The following is a 19,943-nucleotide window of genomic DNA, read 5'->3' on the forward strand; positions in this document are numbered from 1 at the left end:
TAATCCTCAGGGTTGGCATTAAAAACCCACCCAAAAACACAAAAATAAACCAGCCAGCCAGGCAGGAACTCACAGGCACAGGTGGGCAGCACAAGTCTGAAAAGATACACTACACAAATGCTTGCTTGCACCCCTGACTCCAGGTGGCACCAACCAACACCTGCCATTATTATTGTATCAGAATATTGGTAAACATTAGAAAAAATGCATTTCATATGTTACACTCCCATTGAAAATTATGATATGTTTTTCTACACATACATGTTTTCAAGAGATATAGGTTATGTTGAAATATATTGATTTTTTTATATCCTGTATATGAGAGAGAGAGAGAGAGAGAGAGAGATTTATAGATTTACATAGAAAATCAGACCACAGACCTATGGTCCAGACTAGGTGGTCTGTCCTTAAACCTAAGTGATTTTGCATTAATCAGATGGCTCCAAAACGTTGCTTTTCTACTCTAGTTAATATTAAGTTCAAGGAAGTGACGGTCGAGCTTGTTTTTAAAGGATTCAATCGTGTTACACTGGACCACTGATGGTGGGAGCTTATTCCATTCTCGCACTACAACATTGGTGAAGAAAAATTTGGTGCAGTCTGAATTTACTTGTCTACATTTGAGTTTTATGCCATTGTTCCTCGTTCGCAAAGTGTCATCGATCATAAACAATTTTGTTCTTTCTACATTCGTGAAACCATTAAGTATTTTAAAACATTCGATCATTTTTCCTCGAAGGCGAGGCTTCTCAAGAGAAAACATGTTAAGGGTGGAAAACCTTTCTTCGTAGGATTTGTTGCGTAAGGAAGGGATCATTTTTGTCGCTCGATGCTGAACACCTTCTAGTTTAGCAATGTCCTTTGCATGGTGGGAAGACCAAAACTATACCGCATATTTCAAGTGGGGTCTAACTAAACTATTGTAGAGCGGAAGTATTACATCTTTATTCTTGAATAAAAAGTTTCTTTTAATGAAGCCAACATTCTGTTCCTTTATTTGCTGCATCGATGCATTGATGTGAAATTTGAGGTTTCACGCGATTTTAATCCCCAGGTCCTTAACGCATTGAACGCTTGTGAGTTTAACGCCGTGTATTTCGTAATCGAACTTCTTATTTTTTGTTCCAACTTGAAGGACCTGGCACTTGTCTACGTTAAAGGGCATCTCCCATTTATCCGACCAAGCTGAAATTTTGTGCAAATCCTCTTGGAGGCTTTGCCTGTCTTCGTCAGTGAAAACCGAGTTACCAATCCTTGTGTCGTCTGCAGATTTACTAATGCGATTATTGAGTCCAACAGCCACGTCGTTGATGTAAATAATGAAGAGCACTGGGCCAGAATCGAGCCCTGAGGACGCCACTAGTGACCGGCGCCCTCTGAGTTAAATCCGTCAATCACAACTCTTTGTTGTCTGTTGCTCAACCAATTCGCGATACATTGGTTTACTTGACCGTCAATACCTATTTGCTTTAATTTATAAAGTAAGTTATGATGTGGGACTTTATCAAACGCTTTCTGAAATCTAGATAGACTACGTAAACTGATATGTTTACGTCATAAATTGAGAAGAGATCGTTATAAAGGTCAGTAGCTTTGACAGGCAGGATCTTTTGTTACGGAAGCCATGTTGTGAATCCCAATTAATGAGTGGCTTTCGAGGTAACTCCAATTTGTCTCTAATTATGCTCTCGGTAGCTTACCTACAATTGAAGTTAGACTAATGGGTCGGTAGTTACCTGGTATTTTTTGTCTCCTTTCTTAAAATCGGTGTCACGTTAGCCTTTTTCCAATCCGAAGGACGATGCCTTGTCGCAAGGACATATTGAATACGGTAGTGACTCTTTGTTTCCTTAAGCAGTATAGGATATACTTTGTTGAGTCCGGGACTTTTATTTGTTTTAAGTGAATGGAGAGCTTTAAGGACTTCATCGGTTGTTATTTCAAAATTAGGCAATGCATGCTCGAGATTTACAATAGTACTGGTGTTGGTGGGAGCAAGAGGAAGACTGTTAGTATTAAACACCGAGGAAAAGTAATTGTTGAAGAGGTTTGCAATGTGTTGGCTGTCAGTCACTAGTGCACCGTCGCTGTTTGTTAAAGGTCAATACCACTTTTGATCGCCTTTCTGTTGTTTATGTAACTGAAGAAAGATTTCGGATTATTTTACAGTTGGCTGCAATATATTCTTCATATCAACGCTTTGCCTGACCTACTAGTCTTTTTACTCGTCGCCTGGCATCAGTATAAAGTCTAATGTTTTCGGGCGTGCTTTGTTCTTTCTTTAACCTGTAAAACAATTTTCTCTCATTGACTGATTGTTTAATTTCGCTATTAAACCACGGTGGGCTTTTATTAGTGTTAATTCGTTTCTCGCACAAGGGGACGAATGTGTTCTGCTGAGTGAGTAAGTGATTTTTAAGGCTTAGCCAGGCTTCATCTACGTTGCCGTCATCTGATAGTTGTATTTCTGTTAGTTTTTGTCAGATTTCTACGAAGTTAGCTCTTTTGAAATTGGGCACCTTTACTTTATTTTCAGTCACTGATGATTGAGCTCTAATGTCGACGCGCACTAATTTATGATCGCAAGAACCGAGGTGTTCACCTACCGTGACACTACTGACTAGGTTATCTTGGGTCGTTATAACAAGGTCGAGTATATTATTTTGTCGAGTTGGCTCAGAAACCATTTGGCTTAGATAATTTTCTTCTAGAAATTCGATCATTCTATGTGACTCGCCTTCTGTACCTGACAGTGTCGCCCAGTCGATATGGGGCAGGTTAAAGTCTCCTAATATCAGTGAGTCGTTGTTATTAAGTGACTGCCTTAAGACGCTGTACATTTCAAGGTCGTCATCGAGTGATTGCCCGGGAGGTCTGTAGGTGACAGATATATTTAAATTGACTTTTGCAATGTTTACTCGCACGCACAAATGTTCAACGTTACTGTTTCCTGGTGTTTTGTCAGTGGGTTGCAAATAGCTTTTGACATAAAGGGCGACGCCACCGCCTCTACGGTTTACACGATCTTTGTTGAAGAGTCTGTAGCCATCTATGTTGTATTCGGAACTTAAATCAATATTTGTGGTGTCGATAAATGTTTCGGTTATAGCAATTATGTCAAAATTTTCTGTTAGAGGAAGACATCTCAGTTCATCAAATTTGTTTGTTAGGCTACGCGCATTGAAACTAAGGATTTTTAAGTTATCTAGAGGCTTGGTAATAGAGGTGGTGGTACTTGCGGGATCACGGTTACGGGTTTGTTGCGATGCACGGCGTCTCTTTACACGGGCAGGGTGGGGGACGTGGCTGTGACTCGTTTTGTGCTCGGATGACACGTACTGCGTCGTTGAGGAGCCTTCCGAATCTGGCTGCCCCGATGGGAGACAGGTGCAATCCGTCCCTGTGGAAGAGCTCACTTTGTCCATAAAAACTGTCCCATGCGTTGAAGAACTCCACGTCAACTGAGAGAGAGAGAGAGAGAGAAAGTCTAACCAAGATAGCCAGCCAGACAGAGCACAAGATATGTACAACATATGCACACCTAAAAAGTAAATTTTCATGTGTTATATAATAAATTAGCTTGCGTGAGTCCCCCATCCAGTACATTGTCCCGTCCACCAGGCTCAGCCCAGCAATAGGTCTGGCTTGGCCCGCTCAGGCATCACACATATCAGGCTCCTTTCACCATTGAGTTCATTGTATGCTGCACATCATGGTATTACATGTATATCCATAAGATGTTTATTTCAAGGATTATAAGTGCTTGAAGAACAGCTATTTGTGGCCCAGTCCCCCCCCCTGAGGGAGCCCTTGTGGTCAAAACACCCGCCCTTCAGGGGTTCAAGATCATGTGGGATGTGCTCACTACTCCAGGTCCATAACTCTTAGAGAATGAACTCCAACACTTAAGCCCTGAACATAGATATTTAGATGAATTGTATGTTTTTAATCAGTTTATCATATTCCAACTTTGCCCCGAGAGTCAGTTTTTTACTTAATTTTTAACCCGTCCGCTGCGATTGGCACGGATTTGGCTTTCACTAGTAGCCTGGTAACGTATAGTCCCAGGTCTTTCTCTGCCTCTGTGGTGGATAGTGGAGTGTTTCCCATGTGGTATTGGTGTGCTGGATATCCCTTCACTGGTAACCTGATTACATACACTCCCAGGTCTTTCTCTGCCTCTGTGGTGGATAGTGGAGTGTTTCCCATGTGGTATTGGTGTGCTGGATATCCCTTCACTGGTAGCCTGGTTACATACAATCCCAGGTCTTTCTCTGCCTCTGTGGTGGATAGTGGAGTGTTTCCCATGTGGTATTGGTGTGCTGGACATCCCCTCCCAAGGTGCAGGACTTTCCATTTTTCTTCATTGAATTGTAGCAGCCACCTTTTGTGCCTTTCCTATAACATGGTGAGGTCTTCTTATAGGAAATCCACAGTCAAGGGGCTATGCAGAATTTTCCAGGCTTTTTTTTCCCCGATGCAAATAGTTATAACCTGTATGGGGTGATGAATGTACCCTCTTTACCCCCCTCCCACAGGCACTCCCAGAGGAACAGTGGAAGAAATACCAGCTGATGACCGGAGAAAGCAGGGAGAGGCTGGATTGCCGAGGGGTGACGCTGCGCTGCCTTGACGAGGCTGCTCAGGAGAAAAAGCACCAGGCCGAGGAGATGAAGAGGGACATTGTCGACTTGGTGGACATTATGTGTGTGTGTGTGTGTGTGTGTGTGTGTGTGTGTGTGTGTGTGTGTGTGTGTGTATCACAACCTAGTTCAGACCTCACCAAAGCATGCATTGTGTTCAAGTGATCTCATACAAGCAAGCATATTAACCCGGCAGCAGCGACGGGTCAAATTTGTGCCATGATATAATTATACCTCCCAAAATAGATGATGCATAAACTGATCACAAATGCTTTGATATATATTATGAAATGGTTTGTGTGAGGGCTGATTTTTTCTAATTTTTCTCGCTCAGAGGGACCATTAAGAAACATGATCCACCACCGCCTGGTTAATATGTGCCGCCGACGATCTGTTAAGCAGGATGCAGCGTGCTCTGAGGCGACCCCGGGCAGGAGGCAACATGTGACCTCGTGCGCCAAACCTTTGACCTCTATTCAGAAGCAGTAAGTAGCGGGCTTTTTTTTTTTTTTATGCCCTGGAACTGTCTCCTTAGCTGTAAAAAAAAAAAAAAAATACTGACTCATTGCCGTCCTGGGGTGAACAGACTGTGATCCAGGTGAACGTATTACTCGGGTAACTTATTCACTGAGGCGTGTGTTGCCGGCGAGAAAATGAGTCATCCTCACTCTGCTCAGAGTCTATTATGGAACATTATCTCTCTCTCTCTCTCTCTCTCTCTCTCTCTCTCTCTCTCTCTCTCTCTCTCTCTCTCTCTCTCTCTCTCTCTCTCTCTCTCTCTCTCTCTCTCTCTCTCTCTCTCTCTCTCTCTCTCTCTCTCTCTCTCACACACATTTGACCAGACTTTTCTAGGAGTTGTGGGCATTTCAGGGGTAGCTTTGTGACCTTTACTCTGTACTGTGAACCTAAGAAAACACACATTTGACCAGGATTTCCTAGAAGTTGTGGGCATTTCCAGAGGTAGTTTTGTGACCCTTCCTCTGTACTGTGAACCTAAAGAAACATACATATGACCAGGCTTTCCTAGGAGTTGTGTGCATTTCAGGGATATTTTGTGACCCTTCCTCTGTACTGTGAACCTAAGAAACACACATATGACCAGGCTCTCCTAGGAGTTATGGGCATTTCAGGGGTAGTTTGTGACCCTTCCTCTGTACTGAGAACCTAAGAAAACACACATTTGACAAGGCTTTCCTAGAAGTTGTGGGCGTTTCAGGGGTAGTTTGTGACCCTTCCTCTGTACTGTGAACCTAAGAAACACACATATGACCAGGCTTTCCTAGGAGTTGTGGGCATTTCAGGGGTAGTTTGTGATCCTTCCTCTGTACTGTGAACCTAAGAAAACACACATATGACAAGGCTTTCCTAGGAGTTTTGTGCATTTCCAGGGGTAGTTTGTGACCCTTCCTCTGTACTGTGAACCTAAAGAAACACACATATGACCAGGCTCTCCTAGGAGTTGTGGGCATTTCCAGGGGTAGTTTTGTGACCCTTCCTCTGTACTGTGAAGCTAAAGAAACACACATATGACCAGGCTTTCCTAGGAGTTATGAGCATTTCCAGGGGTAGTTTGTGACCCTTCCTGTGTACTGTGAACCTAAAAACACACATATGACCAGGCTTTCCTAGGAGTTGTGGGCATTTCCAGAGGTAGTTTGTGACCCTTCCTCTGTACTGTGAACCTAAAGAAACACACATATGACCAGGCTTTCCTAGGAGTTATGGGCATTTCAGGGGTAGTTTTGTGACCCTTCCTCTGTACTGTGAACCTAAGAAAACACACATTTGACAAGGCTTTCCCTAGGAGTTGTGGGCATTTCAGGGGTAGTTTGTGACCCTTCCTCTGTACTGTGAACCTAAGAAACACACATATGACCAGGCTTTCCTAGGAGTTGTGGGCATTTCCAGGTAGTTTTGTGACCCTTCCTCTGTACTGTGAACCTAAGAAAACACACATTTGACAAGGCTTTCCTAGGAGTTGTGGGCATTTCCAGGGTAGTTTGTGACCCTGGTGGTAGTGTGACCCTTCCTCTGTACCGTGAACCTAAGGAAACACATATGACCAGGCTTTCCTAGGAGTTGTGGGCATTTCCCAGAGTAGTTGTGTGACCCTGGTGGTAGTGTGACCCTTCCTCTGTACCGTGAACCTAAGGAAACACACATTTGACCAGGCTTTCCTAGGAGTTGTGGGCATTTCCCAGGGTAGTTGTGTGACCCTGGTGGTAGTGTGACTCTTCCTCTGTACCGTGAACCTAAGGAAACACACATTTGACCAGGCTTTCCCTAGGATTTGTGGGCATTTCCCAGGGTAGTTGTGTGACCCTGGTGGTAGTGTGATCCTTCCTTTGTACCGTGAACCTAAAGAAGCACATATTTGGCAAGGCTTTCCCTAGGATTTGTGGGCATTTCCCAGGGTAGTTGTGTGACCCTGGTGGTAGTTTGACCCTTCCTCTGTACCATGAACCTAAGGGAACACACATTTGGCAAGGCTTTCCCTAGGATTTGTGGGCATTTCCCAGGGTAGTTGTGTGACCCTGGTGGTAGTTTGACCCTTCCTCTGTATCATGAACCTAAGGAAACACACTTTTGACCAGGCTTCCCTAGGAGTTGTGGGCATTTCCCGGATTAGGTGTGTGACCCTGGTGGTAGTGTGACCCTTCCTCTGTACTGTGAACCTAAAGAAACACACATTTGACCAGGCTTTCCTAGGAGTTGTGGGCATTTCCCGGGTTAGGTGTGTGACCCTTCCTCTGTACCGTGAACCTAAGGAAACACACATTAGAACTCAACCCACCTCCGTTTTGGCCCTGGGAGGTGGTTGGTGTGAGGGTCTGAACCAGGCTCACCAGCAGGGACTTGGCACGACACACACTTTAACTTGTGACTATAATTCAGCCTCTGACTGCTGCTGCTGCTGCGGTCATAACTTTGGGGTGTAACTTTTTTTTTTTGTGTGTGTGTGTGTGTGTGTGTGTGTGTGAAGAGGAAGGAAGATTATAGATTTTTCCTTTTCAGATGTGGAGGTAACTCTCTCTCTCTCTCTCTCTCTCTCTCTCTCTCTCTCTCTCTCTCTCTCTCTCTCTCTCTCTCTCTCTCTCTCTCTCTCTCTCTCTCTCTCTCTCTCTCTCAGGAATGAGAAAATACAGGTTAATTTTATATACTTTTATTATTATTATTATTATTATTATTATTATTATTATTATTATTATTATTACTGATCGTGCAACTGATGGAAGCTGGGACAGGAAGTTGCTGATATTTGGTAAGTTACTATTGTCTCTTTCAACCATGATTTCTACCAGTCTACCACAATCTACCAGGGTCTAACCACTACACAATATTCGCCCAACATCCCTCTGCCAGTTTTTTCCACAATTCAACCATCAGTCATCACAAGTTCAACCCCAAAACTCAACTTGTTCAAAACTTTTTCAACTCTGTAACCCCAAAATTTCAACCCAAGACCTGACATTCAACCACGATTTCTACCATTCCACCACAATCTACCGGGACCTAACCACCATAAATCTTTTCAGGGCTATGGCTGACTGGCTGGTGCTGTCTGGTCACTCAGCTCAGCAAGGGACTGGAAGCTGGAACTCTCTCTCTCTCTCTCTCTCTCTCTCTCTCTCTCTCTCTCTCTCTCTCTCTCTCTCTCTCTCTCTCTCTCTCTCTCTCTCTCCATTGAAAAGAGAGAGAGAGTGTGTTCCATCTCATCCTCTCTCCTCTCTCTCTATTCCCCAACATCCAGGCGGCATCTTGGGAGGGAGGGAGGGAAGAGAAGGAAGGGAAGGAAGGAAGGGAAGGAAGAAGAATACAATAGCTCACTGGTGGACAGAGGAAAGAGACAAGGAAGAAGAAGAAGAGTAGGTTTAAATATATCCATTGTAATATATATTTCCAAACTTTATTAGTCTTCTCTTTATAAAAATACAGGGAGAGAGAGTTAGTTCCATCTCTCTCTCATCTCTGCCCTTCAATTAATCTCCCTCCATCTTCTCCCCAACAGGACTCGTCTCGTCTGGTCTCCCCCAGCATCCAGGCAGCATCTTGAAGGCCTGACTGGTTCCTTCGGCTCAGTGGTCTCGTCTCTGTCTCCCTCCCTGCAAGAGTCTGGCAGAGTTTAGTGCCAAGAATGTGTGTCTGTGTGTGTGTGTCTCTCTCTCTCTCTCTCTCTCTCTCTCTCTCTCTCTCTCTCTCTCTCTCTCTCTCTCTCTCTCTCTCTCTCTCTCTCTCTCTCTCTCTCTCTCTCTCTCTCTCTCTCTCTCTCTCTCAGCTCCCAGGCCCCACAGGGTGTCCCCCCCACAGTGTGTTGACAACCCCCACAGACACATGCCCCCCAGACACATAAGAACCCTCTCTCTCTCTCTCTCTCTCTCTCTCTCTCTCTCTCTCTCTCTCTCTCTCTCTCTCTCTCTCTGCAAGAAGTGTCAGTTTGCTCAATAAATATACAAGCAATTTCTGGTGTTTTTTTCGTCCATTCTGCAAAGTTTACAAAGACACAGACCTTGATAAAAGTGGAGATTACAAAGAAACGAAAATGAGGAGGAAGAGGAAAGATTAAGCTATTTTTTGGCATAGGAGGAAAGGAGGAAGAGAGGAAGGAAAAAGGAGAGAAATGGAGTTGAACTTGGAGGAGGAAATGAACGAAACCACTAAAATTACGCTGGAGAAATACACAGACCTTTTATAAAAGTGGAGATAGGAGAGGAATGAAAAGGAGGAGGAGGAAAAGGAAAGAGTAAGCTATTTTTTGGTGTAGGAGAAAAGGAGGAAGAGGTGGAAAATGGAGGAAAATGGACTTGAACTTGGAGGAGGAAATGAATGAAACCACCAAAATTATGCCAGAAATACACAGACCTTGATAAAAAAAATAGAGATAACTGAAATGAAAAGGATGAGGAGGAAAAGGAAGATGGGAGGAGGAAGAGGAAAGATTAAGCTATTTTTTGGCATAGGAGGAAAGGAGGAAGAGGTGGAGGAAAGAGGAGAAAAATGGACTTGAACTTGGAGGAGGAAATGAACAAAACCACCAAAACTGCGCCGGAGAAATACACAAATCTTGATAAAAGTGGAGATTAAAGAGAAACGAAGAGGAGGAGGAAAAAGAGGAAGACAAGAGGAGGAAGAGGAAAGATTAAGCAGTTTTTTGGTATAGGAGGAAAGGAGAAAGAGAGGAAGGAAAAATGAGAAAAATGGAGTTGAGCTTGGAGGAGGAAATGAACGAAACCACCAAAATTACGCCGGAGAAATACACAGACCTTGATAAAAGTCGAGATAACTGGGAAACGAAGAGGAGGAGGAAGAAGAAGACAGGAGGAGGAAGAGGAAAGATTAAGCTATTTTTTTGGCATAGGAGGAAAGGAAGAAGAGAGGAGGAAAGAAGGGAAAAACGGAGGAAACCTGGAGAGAATCAGTGAGAGAAAGGACCTGTTTTTAAGGCAGCCCCTAACCTGACGTAACCTTGGGCCTGAGCATACACAGGGGGTGGGTTGCTTCACTCACCCACCATCTCCATCCGTCCTCCCCCATGCCATGAGGTGCGTGGGTGTCCCTCGGTGGTCTCCTGGGCTCACTGGAGGGCTGAGTCTGGTCTCATCTCAGTTCCTTCCCTGCAAGAACCATCACGGAGTTAGTGTGTGTGTGTGTGTGTGTGTGTGTGTGTGTGTGTGTGTGTGTGTGTGTGTCAACTTCAAGTGCCAATATCTCTGCAAGGACAACAGTTAGGAACACAATATTCTAACACAAGATGCTCCTAACACTCGCCTACAACACCTGTAACTGGCAGTGCTTCTAGCTCCTGAGACACGAGGAACCAAATCATTTGGGGATGTCGTGGACCTTGTGAGAGGTGACCCTTCGCTACCAGGACTAGGCTGGGATGGCTGGCTTTTGGACCCTCAACGGGGAGCACGGCTAAGTATGCGAGTTAACCGCATGAAGGGTCACTTTGGACCATGTTCTGAGAAATGGTTACAAGCAGGAGTTCATAGATGCAAATTCTACTACTAATAACAAGGGCTCCATGACCTGATGTGTGAATAGACAGGGAGTGAGCGCGTAGGCAGGAAGTGCCGGGAGGCGGAACACTCGTGGGTCCTCCTATGGACGGGTATAAGGCCGGCGGGCATGAACTGTTCACGTGGGCGTTGTCATGACGTTTTGTGACGTGTTGTGATGTAAAACGACACGGTGGTGACGATTTGTATGGTAGCCGCTGGCCCTATATAAGAGCTCCTCGGCAAGGAGCAGGAGTGTCGCATTCACCAATTCAGTAACAGTCAACCTATTTTGGGGCTGTGGCCGTTACTGTACTTGAGGCAACACTGGTGAGTAGAATTACGAGACTCTGTTAGGAGAAGCCGTATTTCTTGTGACTGTGTAGCATGTGATCGTTCTGGAGTATTAGGAACTTTGTTATGTTGAGTAGGAACATTCAGTGTTGTTGGTAGTGAAACGTAACCAACCGTACATGTGTGTTTCATTAGTGACTGGTCGCTACGAGTGTGTCTGCCGTGAAGATTGTTGATTTCATTTGGGCGTGTGACAATCAGTAGTGACGTTAACTTGTTGATTCTGTACTTACTCATGTGCTCAGGTAGATTCCTTTTACTGTTAGAATAAATATTATAAGCAACTTAGTCATTACCATCCCCGTACTACACCTCCCTCTGACACGTTTGCAACTTATTAAGTGTGCAAACGGGAGTACAAAATGTCCTACTCAATCCTTTTACATATGCCGACTTCTAACCTGAAAACTGCCTCCTTCATCCCAATAGCTGGAAAAATTTATAGTTATCATTAAAATCGTCAATTGCAGATGTCTTTGGGGAATAATTAAGGGTCAAAACCAGGTAATTATGATGCCCTGAGTACGACAATCTGGCATCACCGCTCAGAAGACACTTTGGCTCGGAAGATAGTTTTTTGACATGAGGAATTGACTATTTTAACAGGGACGACTACCAACACAGGGACGGCTACCGACACAGGGACGGCTACCAACACAGGGACAGCTACCAACACAGGGACGACTACCAACACAGGGACGGCTACCGACACAGGGACGGCTACCAACACAGGGACAGCTACCAACACAGGGACGACTACCAACACAGGGACGGCTACCGACACAGGGACGACTACCAACACAGAGACGACTACCAACACGGGGACGGCTACCGACACAGGGACAACTAGCAACACAAGGACAACTAACAACACAGGGACAGCTTCCACCAGTATTTTGTCACCTTTGAGAGTGGTAAGTGTAATCCTTCGCCTCCTAAAATCTTATTCAATTTCCTTTGTGTAGTGAGCATACCAATTCCTGACAGCATAGTTATTTTCATGGTATATAATAAAATTAATAGAGAGAGAGAGAGAGAGAGAAAAGTCAAACTAACTCATAATTGGATAAAGATAGAACAACACAGATAGTGTCAAAAGAAAGAAGATTAAATACTCTACAAATACACAAGAGCGAATCTCAAACAAACAAACAGGAAGCAGAGAAAAAACATCCTTGACCCTGGTAGAGCGACACCAGAAATTGAAAAACAAGAATGAAAAATGTCAATTAAAATGGAAATTACTCAAAATTGGATAAAGATAGAAACATACAGATAAGTGTCAAAAGAAAGACAATTAAATACTCTACAAATACACAAAAGCGAATCTCAAACATACAAACAGAAAGCAGAGAAAAACATCCTTGAACCTGGTAGAGCGACCCCGGAAATTGAAAAACGTGTATGAAAAATGTTGATAAAAATGGGACTTACTCAATTGGATAAAGATAGGAACATGCAGGTAGCGCTAAAAGTAAGAGAAAGGATCAATCAACAACGTCATAAGAGAAAATCTCAAACAAACAAAAAAGCACACTCGTATACCTGGTAAAACGAGCCTACGGTGTTAAGACTAGAGGGAAGACTCAAGAAAACTTCTGATAAAAGTCAAAATAAGTCATAATTGAATAAAGATAGAAGGATGCAGATCAAGCCAAAAGAAAGAGAAATGATGAATCTACAACTCCTTCAGAGGAAATCCCAAACAAACAAACAACCACTCTAATATACCTGGTAGAGCGATCCCATGGTGGCGCTGGTGGGAGGAATCACATTGTTGACGAAGAAGATGAGGGCATCCTCGGGTCTCAGGGGAATTCTCTTGCGCATGAGGAAGTAGAATTGACCGACTGGCAAAGGAACCAAATACTTCTTGTCGATACGAGCCTGAGGGGCCTTCTCCACGATGACCTGTAATAGTAGTAGTAGTAGTAGTAGTAATAGTGGTAGTAGTAGTAGTAGTAGTAATGTAGTAGTAGTAGTAGTAGTAGTAGTAGTAGTAGTAGTAGTGGTAGTAGTAGTAGTAGATAGAGAGAGAGAGAGAGTGACACATACACACTCTCTCAATCATATGAGAGAGAGAGAGAGAGAGAGAGAGAGAGAGAGAGACAAACCACAACACTAACACAACACCATTAAATCACTGTATAATCTGTTTTCACCCCGGAGATGCGCACGGAGGCCGCGCGCACCTCTGGATCACTCCCCTACACACAGGCTATACAAGTGAACGGGGTAATTACTATATGTTATTACCCCGGAGATGCGCAGTGAGGCCGCACGCACCTCTGGATCACTCCCCTACACACAGGCTATACAAGTGAACAGGGTAATTACTATATGTTATTACCCCGGAGATGCGCAGTGAGGCCGCGCGCACCTCTGGATCACTCCCCTACACACAGGCTATAGAAGTGAACAGGGTAACCACGTGTAACTATTTTACCCTCCCGTCAACAAGTTTCAAAGGCCAAAATGGCGCTCAGTTGAGTTTTCCTTAATGATTTTTAGGCTCACAGTACAGAGGAAGGGTCAAGCTGTCACCAGGGTCACAAAACTAACCCTAGAAATGCCCATGACTCCTTCGCAAGCCTTGGCAAATGTGTGTTTTCTTTGGTTCACGGTAGAGAGGAAGGGTCGAACTGTCACCAGGGTCAAAACACAGCCCTAGAAATGCCCACTACTCCTAGTAAATAATTGACAAATTTGTGTTTTCAGGTTCACGGTAAAGAGGAGAGGTCAAACTGTCACCATGGTCTCGAAACTACCCCTGGAAATGCCCGAAACTCTTAGGAAAGCCTTGTCAAATGTGTGGTTTTTTTGGTTCACAGTACAGAGATGGAGTCAAACTGCCACCAGGGTCACAAAACTACCCTTGGAAATGCCCAAAATCCCTCCGAAAGTCTTGTCAAATGTATGCTTCCTTAGGTTCACGGTACAGAGGAGGGTCAAATTGCCACCAGGGTCACAAAGCTACCCCTGGAAATGCCCAAAACTCCTATGAAAGCCTTGTCAAATGTATGTTTTCTTATGTTCACGGTACAGAGGAAGGTCGAACTGCCACCAAGGTCACAAAACTACCCTGGAAATGCCCAGAACTACTACGAAAGCCTTGTCAAATGTGTATTGTTTTTGGTTCACGGTACAGATGAAGTGTCAAACTGTCACCAGGGTCACAAAACTACCCATCAAAATGCCCACAACTCCTAGGAAGCCTTGTCAAATGTATGTTTTCTTAGGTTCACAGTACAGAGGAAGGGTCAAACTACCACCAGGGTCACAAAACTACCCCTGGAAATGCCCACAACTTCTAGGAAAGCCTTGTCTAATGTGTGCTTTTTTGCTTCACGGTACAGAGGAGTCAAACTACCACCAGGGTCACAAAACTACCCCTGGAGATGCCCATAACTTGTCAAATGTGTGTTTTCCTAGGCTCACGGTACAGAAGAAAAGTCAAACTGTTACCAGGGTCACAAAACTACCCTGCTGGAAATGCCCACAATTACGAAAGCCTCTTCAAATGTGTGTTTTATTAGGTTCACGGTACTGAGGAAGGGTCACAGTACCACCAGGTCACAAAACTACCCTGAAAATGCCCAGAACTCCTAGGAAAGTCTTGTCAAATGTGTGTTTTCTTAGGTTCACGGTACTGAGGAAGGGTCGAACTACCACCAAGGTCACAAAACTACCCCTGGAAATGCACACAATTACTACGAAAGCCTTGTCAAATGTGTTTTTTATTAGGTTCACGGTACTGAGGAAGTGTCTAACTACCACCAGGGTCACAAAACTACCTCTGGAAATGCTCACAACAACTACGAAAGCCTTGTCAAATGTGTGTTTTCTCAAGTTCACGGTACAGAGGAAGGGTCAAACTGTCACCAGGATCACAAAACTACCCCTGGAAATGCCCACAACTCCTAGGAAAGCCTTGTCAAATGTGTGTTTTCTTATGTTCACGGTACTGAGGAAGGGTCGAACTACCACTAGGGTCACAAAACTACCCCTGGAAATGCCCACAACTACTACGAAAGCCTTGTCAAATGTGTTTTTTCTTATGTTCACGGTACTGAGGAAGGGTCGAACTACCACTAGGGTCACAAAACTAACCCTGGAAATGCCCACAACTACTACGAAAGCCTTGTCAAATGTGTGTTTTGTTAGGTTCACGATACTGAGGAATGGTCGCAATACCACCAGGGTCACAAAACTACCCCTGGAAATGCCCACAACTCCTAGAGAAGCCTTGTCAAATGTCTGTTTTCTTTGGTTCACGGTACAGAGGAAGGTCAAACTACCACCAGGGTCACAAAACTACCCCTGGAAATGCCCACAACTCCTAGGAAAGCCTTGTCAAATGTGTGTTTTCTTATGTTCACGGTACAGAGGAAGGTCAAACTACCACCAGGGTAAAAAAATCGACCCTGGAAATGCCCAGAACTTGTCAAATGTGTGTTTTCTTAGGTTCACGGTACAGAGGAAAGGTCAAACTGTTACCAGGGTCACATTACTACCCTGCTGGAAATACTCACAACTACTACCAAAACCTTGTCAAATGTGTGTTTTGTTAGGATCATGGTACTGAGGAAGGTCACACTACCACCAGGGTCACAAAACTACCCTAGAAATGCCCACTACTCCTAGGAAAGCATTGTCACATATGTGTTTTCAGGTTCTCGTTAAAGAGGAGAGGTCGACCTACCACCTGGGTGACACAACTACCCGTTGAAATTCTAACACTTAATCCGACCACCTTGTCAAATGTGTGTTTTCTTAGGTTCACGGTACAGAGGAAGGGTCAAACTGTCACCAGGGTCACAAAACTACCCCTAGAAATGCCCACAACTCCTAGGAAAGCCTTGTCAAATGTGTGTTTCCTTAGGTTCACGGTACAGAGGAGTCAAACTGCCACCAGGGTCACAAAACTACACCATACCTTAATGTTCCAATACTTACTACTGACAGGTACTACTTACGTCTTCCCTCACACGACTCCTAAACCAACCAATACGTTCTTAATGACACAAAGACTGACAGGTGATTCAATTTTACCTCAAACCACTAAAAAGATCATTGCACTGTTCATTAACTTCATACTGACAGGTGTTGAAATCTTAATTACCTCACACGACTATCAGCGCAGGTAACACACACACACACACACACATACACACACGTACCTTCCCTCCTCCTCTCTTTACGTCCAGATAGCAAATAGCCAGTCCTTTTTCCTCTCTCTTCCTCCTCCCCCTCCCTTCCTCCTCTTCCTCCCTCCTTTCCTTCTCCTCTTCCTCCCTCCCTTCCTCCTCCTCCCCCTCCCTCCATTCCCTTGTTTCCTCCCCTTTTTATCCGTTCATAGTTAATTAGTTAGGTAGTTAGAGAGTTAAGTAGTAGTAGTAGTAGTAATGGAGGTGGTAGTCTGTATGTGTGTGTGTGTGTGTGTGTGTGTGTAATTCACCTCTTGGTCTGCTGCGAGTCTCTCTCGAGACAGCCAGCCGTTCCCCTACGGAAGAGCACAGAGCTCATAGTACCAATCTTTGGGTAGGACTGAGACCACTCACACACAACACACCGTGACAACGAGGTCACAACTCCTTGCCTGACGTCGCGTACCTACTCACTGCTAGGTGAACAGGGGCTACACGTGAAAGAAGATAAACCCAACTTATCATAAACCGGCCGGGGAATCGAACCCCGGTCGTTATGGTTGTGAGCCAGACGCTCTACCCCTGAGCTACCGGGCCGTGTGTGTGTGTGTGTGTGTGTGTGTACATGCGTAAATTGTTATGTGCGTAAATCTGAGAGAGAGAGAGAGAGAGAGAGAGAGAGAGTGTGGGTGTGTGTGTGTGTGTGTGTGTGTGTGTGTGTGTGTGTGTGTGTGTGTGTGTGTGTGTGTGTGTGTGTGTGTGTGTGTGTGTGTGTGTGTGTGTGTGTGTGTGTGTGTGTGTTTGTTGATGTGCTGAATTAGTCTGTTCTCTTTTAATTATTTTTCGTATATTTTATTTAGCCCTTCATATAAATCTCTTTTCCTTTAAATTTGAGTTATTTATCTTTTATCTTGTTATATTTCCCCTAAGGTCCATATAATTAATTCTTTCCTCTTTGTCTGATGCAAAGTTTTCTGAGTTCTTTCTCAGATCTTTGCAGGAAGCACAAATGATTTCCTTCAAATATTCTTCTATTTCCTACATTTTTTTCTAATTTTGCGTTGGTTTTCATGTTTTCTTTTTCATCTTAAATTTCACTTGGTCTTTTTCTTTTAATCAAGCTGTTTTGTCTTAGATTGGACTCTCTCTCTCTCTCTCTCTCTCTCTCTCTCTCTCTCTCTCTCTCTCTCTCTCTCTCTCTCTCTCTCTCTCTCTCTCTCTCTCTCTCTCTCTCTATATATATATATATATATATATTTTACAATGAAATCCAGATTCCCTCTTTCCACTGAATTTAAATTACAGACATTTTTCCTCATGTATTTAATTCATCACTTTTCCTCCACTTTTCCTCCTGCTCAGACGGTCGCAACACCCACCCCGCCCGCGTCTCGTCCGTCCTTCTTTGCATTGAATTTAAATTACGGACATTTTTTCCTCATAATTTTATCATCAGTCGTGTGTTTCAACTTGTCCTCCTGATCAGATTGTCACAACCCCCCAACCCGCGTCCCGCCCTTCCCGCCCTTGTCCCGTTACAACACCGCGGGGTGGGACCTTCTGTATGTGATAAGTATGCCGGGATGAGTGTCAGGCCTCTTAATTATTCTTACCTTTACAGTTCAAGTATGTTTAATAACGATACGAGCCACGCGATCCACGTTAGTGGCCGCTACCACGGAGCACGACGGGAAGTCAGGGGCGGGTCCAGCTAATATGTTTATGAACGCTACGAATCATGCGTTAGTGGCCGCTACCACGGAGCACGACGGGAAGTCAGGGGTGGGTCCAGCTAATATGTTTATGAACGCTACGAATCATGCGTTAGTGGCCACGGAACACGACGGGAAGTCAGGGGTGGGTCCAGCTAATATGTTTATGAACGCTACGAATCATGCGTTAGTGGCCACGGAGCACGATGGGAAGTCAGGGGTGGGTCCAGCTAATATGTTTATGAACGCTACGAATCATGCGTTAGTGACCGCTACCACGGAGCACGATGGGAAGTCAGGGGTGGGTCCAGCTAATATGTTTATGAACGCTACGAATCATGCGTTAGTGGCCACGGAGCACGATGGGAAGTCAACAAACAGTGTCGCGGGACCATGCTGACGAGTGGCGATATCAGTATCAATGGAGGGGAGACTGTTTCACGGCCTCAACTTCCTGTGTGATGGGAGCCGCCGCCCCGTTATGCTCTTGGAGGAAGAATGGTTAATGATAAGCCGGAGTTACTTATAATAATAATAATAATAATAATAATAATAATAATAATAATAATAATAATAATAATATTAATATTAATGATAATAATAATGAGTGTGTGTGTGTGTGTGTGTGTGTGTGTGTGTGTGTGTGTGTGTGTGTGTGTGTGTGTGTGTGTGTGTGTGTGTACATGCTTAAATTGTTACGTGCGTAAGTGAATGTGCGTATATTTTCATTCATTCTGGAGAGAGAGAGAGAGAGAGAGACTAATATTGGAGAACTCTTATCATTTGTTCTCTCTCTCTCTCTCTCTCTCTCTCCTCTCTCTCTCTCTCTCTCTCATTATATTCATTTTTTTTTCTCGTTATTTTTATTTTTGTTTTCTCTCTTCTTTTAGTTTCCTCCTTTCCTCTCTTCCTTCTCTCCCCCTTTCCCTCCGTCTCTTCTCTCTTCTCCTCTTCCCTATTTCTTTCCTCCTTCTCCCTCCTTCATATTATTCCTTCCTTTCTCTTCCCTTAATATTTCTCCCTCCTCTCCCTTCCCCTTTTCCTTCATATTTCTACTTCCTCACTAATCTTTTCACACACACACACACACACACACACACACACACAGTCACCCTTTCAATCTCTGTGGCATTTTTTCCCTTCTCTGAATATGCCGATTTTCATTTTCTGCCCTGATGACCTCTAGTATTGACCTGACCTGTTCACGATTGCGCCAAGAGTAATGGGGACTGGAAGGCGACGCGTTCTACTGGGATCTGTTTTTTTTTGGGGGGGGCTTCTTCAGTGACTCCAAAGGTTAGATTATGAGATGGATGGCCGACTTTTTTTAGCTTCCTGTTCTTCTTCTGCTTCTTATCTTTCCTCTTTATATTTTTATCTTTATTTCTTCTTTTTCATCTTCTAATCTTCTTCTTCTTCTTCATCTTTTTCTGCTTCTTCTTCTTCCTCTCCTTTTTCCTTTTTATTTTATTTTCGTTTCTTCTTCTTCTTCTTCTTCTTCTTTTACTTTTTCTTCTTCTTCTGCTTCCTCTTCGTTTTTCTTTTTCTTTTATTTTCATTTCTTCTTCTCCTTCTCCTTCTTTTTCTTCTTCTTCCTCTTCTTCTTCTCTTTCCTCTTATTTTTCCTCTTTTTTTTGTCTTATTTGTTTTTTCCCTTTTATCATTTTCTTTTCTTTTTCTTTTTCGTTTTCCTCTTTTTTCTTTCCTCTTTCTCTTTTCTTTTTCTTTCTTCTTCTCTTTCCTCTTTTTTCTTTTCCTTCTTTTTCATTCTCTTTCTTTTCCTTTTCCTTCTTTTCTTTTTTTCCTTTTTTTTCTCTTCCTCTCTTTCTTTTCATTTTTCTTCTTTCTTCCTCTTTATTCCTCTAATGTACCCTTTCTTCTGTTTCTTCACCTTCTTCATCTTCATCATCTTCTTGTCGTAGTAAAAGGTGTCACGTGTACTCATGTTATCAGCAGCGGAAACGATATCCTGTCACCAGCAAGCCTTTGTTGTCTCCAGATTCTCACACACACACACACAGACACACACACACACACAGACACACACACACACACACACACCCTTCTCATGTCAACTATTTGCAAGAG

At 43.8% G+C, this 19,943-nt stretch overlaps 2 long non-coding RNA genes across 3 annotated transcripts; one reads left to right on the top strand and one right to left on the bottom strand.

Moving 5' to 3' along the window:
- The first annotated feature begins 3,491 nt into the window (after nt 1-3,491).
- On the top strand, nt 3,492-8,295 carry LOC126992017 (uncharacterized). Its single transcript, XR_007746088.1, has 3 exons — nt 3,492-4,705; nt 4,978-5,128; nt 8,180-8,295. It is a non-coding gene; the product is annotated as an uncharacterized LOC126992017 (long non-coding RNA).
- Nucleotides 8,296-8,536: 241 nt separating this feature from the next.
- On the bottom strand, nt 8,537-16,218 carry LOC126992014 (uncharacterized). 2 transcript variants are annotated; one of them, XR_007746085.1, is made up of 4 exons: nt 16,177-16,218; nt 12,728-12,907; nt 10,149-10,255; nt 8,537-8,746 (listed from the first exon to the last, which is right to left on the bottom strand). It is a non-coding gene; the product is annotated as an uncharacterized LOC126992014 (long non-coding RNA). The 2 variants fall into 2 exon arrangements; XR_007746086.1 differs by lacking the exon at nt 16,177-16,218 and adding an exon at nt 16,119-16,162.
- Between the last annotated feature and the right edge of the window lie 3,725 nt (nt 16,219-19,943).

This window comes from Eriocheir sinensis, unplaced genomic scaffold, assembly GCF_024679095.1.
Source record: "Eriocheir sinensis breed Jianghai 21 unplaced genomic scaffold, ASM2467909v1 Scaffold385, whole genome shotgun sequence".
Taxonomy (NCBI): Eukaryota; Metazoa; Arthropoda; class Malacostraca; order Decapoda; family Varunidae; genus Eriocheir; species Eriocheir sinensis.